General features: G+C 32.7%; 1 non-coding gene across 1 annotated transcript; it reads right to left on the reverse strand.

The window, feature by feature from the left end:
- Positions 1 to 2,688: 2,688 nt before the first annotated feature.
- Positions 2,689 to 2,880, reverse strand: LOC117280656 (U2 spliceosomal RNA). Its single transcript, XR_004511220.1, has one exon. It is a non-coding gene; the product is annotated as a U2 spliceosomal RNA (small nuclear RNA).
- Between the last annotated feature and the right edge of the window lie 1,292 nt (positions 2,881 to 4,172).

The raw sequence follows: 4,172 nt of genomic DNA on the forward strand, positions 1-4,172 counted from the left end.
GTTTTCTGATGACGAATTCCTTGTTCCTTGTAATAGTTATCAAATGGACCACAATATTCACCATCATTATCAGTGCGAATACATTTTAGTTTCTTCCCCGTCTCTCTCTCAACTAAGGCCTAAAATTTCTTAAACACGTCAAGTGCTTGATCATTAGATTTCAAAGGATACACCCAGAGCTTATGATAATTATCATCAATGAATGTCACAAGGTAAAGTGCACCACCTTTTGACTTTACTTTAAAAGGACCACACAAATCAGAATGTATTAGCTCCAATAATTCGGGCTTTCTTGAAGGAGGATGGCTATCAAAGGAAGCCCTTTTCTTTTTGCGAGCTAAACAATGGATACACCTTTTTCAGATTTGCTTGTTTCACTCCAAAAAGCAAACTTTTCTTAGCCAAATACGTAATTCCCCTCTAGCTCGTATGACTCAATCTTCTGTGCCACAATTCTGATAAAGTATCACTTTTCACCAGATTTATGTGGTCATTAAGAATAGAGCCTTGTGTCACATATAAATGAGAAGACTTGATTCCTCAAGCCACTACTAATGTGCCTTGGTTATTTATCCATCTTTTTATGGAATGGAGGCGAATATGAGTAAGATGGTATGTTTAAATGGGAGCAATTATAATATTTAGAGAAGCAAAATGAAATATTTATTGTTCGTGAAGAAGATGTATCTATCGGTCTTTGCAGCTCAAAAATCCGAGACTATATCTGATGAAGATTGAGATTTTGAGCACCAGCAAGTATGTGGATATATACGACAATGGGTTGAATATAAAGTTCATAACCATATTGTGGATGAAACACATGCGAGATCATTGTGAAAAAATCTATAGACTCTTTATGCTTCTAAAATTGGGAACAACAAGTTGTTTCTGCTAAAGCAATTGATGACCTTTAAATACAAAGAGGGCAGTCCTATCCTTTATCACATAAATGGTACCACTTGTTAGGATCGAAAAATCAGGTGTCATGCGGAAGCTAGTGAAGCAAACCTTGAATAACGATAAATGAGACAACAAAAGAGAAATATGCCAAAAGAGAGACAAACATTTAACGTGGTTCGGTCAACTGACCTACGTCCATAGATAGAGATGAGCAATCCACTATATAAAAGAGAGTACAAAATATCGAGAGAACAACCTCACAAAGAGGCAAAATAAGTGATACACTAACACTTGTCCCGTAAAGTTCTCCCCCTAAACACGACTCTCAAACCCCATATGGCTACATTGTGGATGCTACTGAATGAGAAGGAAGGATCCCCAATTTATACAAGTCCAAACCTTTTCCTACAAGAAAAGGGACTAGCCAAATACGAGAGATTTATAATTTTCTTTTATAAGAAGGAAAATTCAATTATAGTAAATATGTTTCCCTTTTCTTCAAGAGATAGGAAAGCCAACTATGGTAAGAAAATAAGGACAAAAATCTAACAATTCTCCCCCTTGACCTGAATTTTCTGACAAAATAAACTTGATTCACCTTCTTCACATAACCTTCAACAGGGCCGCATCTCCAAATCTCCACCACAAAGTTTGTCTAAATGTGAGTAGCACTCTGGTCAAATTTCTCAAACAATAATCATGATTACCGTCAAATAGGTTGCGGCTAGAACAAAACCCGCCAGATGAACATGTCTTCAACCTTGCTCTGATACCATTTGTTCTGTCGAGGAAGAGGCAAACCCGAAAATAACGAAGATAAAGAACACCAAATTTTAACATGGAAAATCCTTCAAATCGAAGGCAAAAATCACGGGATCACAAAGATACAAAAAAAACTCCACTATAACAATAAGAGGGTTACAAAAGTTATCCAAATTGGCTACACAACAAGTGCCAAACATAGAGCAACAATAGCAACAAGAGCAACAGCAAATCAATTGAAAAAAGAGGAGAATTCACAAAAATAGAGTTGTTGTTCGGGGCTCGAAATCTGATGCGACTGGCCACCAAATACAATCTGCACCGTTTTACTCAAAGATCAAGATGTTACAAACACTCAGACAAAATTTTAACCCGATCCAACGGTTAGCGAATCGAAAAATATGATTTGAAGTTGTCTGATCGGAACAAAATCTACAGCAAAACAAATATTTTTTCTTCTCTCTTCTCTCTTCTCTCTTCTCTCTTGATGAAAGCTCTTTCAAAAACTACTCTTATGTGCTTAAGTCTTTCAAAGACTTACACCAATGAGTATAGAACAATCTTCTAAGGTTGTCTTATTTATAGATAATGAGTAGTGCTTTCTCTTAAAGCCAAAACCAACTCTAAATAGGATAAAAATCGAATCCAAAATCCGAATAGGAATGAAAACCAAAAGAGAATATGATTAGACTATTGGCTCTTTCGCTGGATAACATGGCATGTGCCCAACAAATACATGATCAGAGGTGGATATAAAATTTTAGTTCACTGAGTTCAATATTTAAACTTATGGGTTTATATCTAGGAACAAAAAGAAATCATTTTGAACAACGCAATCCGGCCGAAACTTCACAAGAAATAAATGTTCGAAAAACAAATCTAAAGGAAACAAAGTGGAAAATTGCACGCTAATAAACGCTATAAATTTCAGCATTAAACAATTAAGCAAGAAGAAAATTAGTTAAATTGCGAAATGAAACAAGAACAGCTTAAGCAAGGCCCGTATAAAATATTGGACTGGAGTTGGCGTGGTGCGTCGGGCCCGTGGTGTAGTGCACCGCATGGGCGACACTCGAGAGCCCACGTAGCAAGCTACCTTAATATACTTTCCCCATAAAAAATTGAGTTAATATAGTGTGAACCGATGGTTCACATATCAAATATTAAACTGATAAGAATAGATAATATACTTGACGTTAGATACTTGATCTTAGCCAAAAGGCCGATTTCAGTTTCTGTTACTAATTCTCTTGTAATATAGTTTTCTTCTTGTCCTGTATTTATTAATATTTGATATTTTCTTTGTTCCATGATTCCAGTTATATAGTAGTGGTATGTATTTATTATTTCTTTTGTGTTTTTTATTAAATTTTTTGGGATTATATATTCTCTTCTTGATGTACTTATTCTTGATGATGTTGGTGTTTCATAAGTTAATTGGTTTGGTATACTTGATGTACTTAATCTTTTTTTTACTATTTCTAAATCTTCTTCTATGTCAATTTCTTTATAACTATATTCATTATTGTCAATAACTGTAACTATTCTTTCAAACGGGTTTTCTATTTTAATTTTATTAATTTTATTTTTTGCTGCTATTTTATGTTTTGTTGTTAAGACGTATAGATTTTTACATCTAGCTGTAAATATCTTGCTTCCAGGTGTTAATTTTATTCCTGATATTTTCCAGTATAATACTAATGATTTATCTATATTCCTATCGTTTATTGCTATTGAATAATTGGCACTTATTATGAATTTAAATTTTTGATATATAAGATTTCCTTTTATTGCACTTATTATGCTTTTTTCTATAGGTTGTATTATTCTATCATCTGCTAAATATATTTCTATAGGGGTATCTATTCCTTCCCTAAAATATGCTTTTATTAGTATTTCAGTTCCTCCTAGGTGTACATATTTAATTGGGTTTTTTGCCTTTATATCTTGTATTTCTTTATTTATTATTCTTTTGTTTATTATTGGTATTTTGGCTTTTCCTTTTGTATATTTACAGTCAATTATATGTTCTTTTTGGCTAACCACATAATATTCTTCTTTTTGTCTTTTAAACCAATTTTTTATTGTAGGTACTTCAAATATTTTTTCGACACTGAGGTCTAATTCTTTTCCTTTTATTTGTTCAAATATATTATTATCAAATATAATTTTTTGTTCTGAGGATTCTTCATCTTTATATTCTTCTCGTGTTATTACTTCTATTTCTTTTTCAGTCATTAGGTTTCATCATCTTCTTTAGTTATTTCATCTTCTATTTCATCTTCTATATCTGATATTTCATATACACTATCTTCACTATCTAGTTCATAATCTATATATTCCATCTGCATATATTCTTCATCATCAATTATGATTTCGGTTATTTGCTTTTTCTTTAGGTTTCTAGGTGCTTTACAGTCTTTAGCTATATGTCCTAATTTTCCACAGTTATAACAAGTACATTCTGTTAGTTTCTTTTTTGGTCTAAATGGTCTTTTAGCCTATTTTTT

Source organism: Nicotiana tomentosiformis, chromosome 10 (assembly GCF_000390325.3).
Source record: "Nicotiana tomentosiformis chromosome 10, ASM39032v3, whole genome shotgun sequence".
Taxonomy (NCBI): Eukaryota; Viridiplantae; Streptophyta; class Magnoliopsida; order Solanales; family Solanaceae; genus Nicotiana; species Nicotiana tomentosiformis.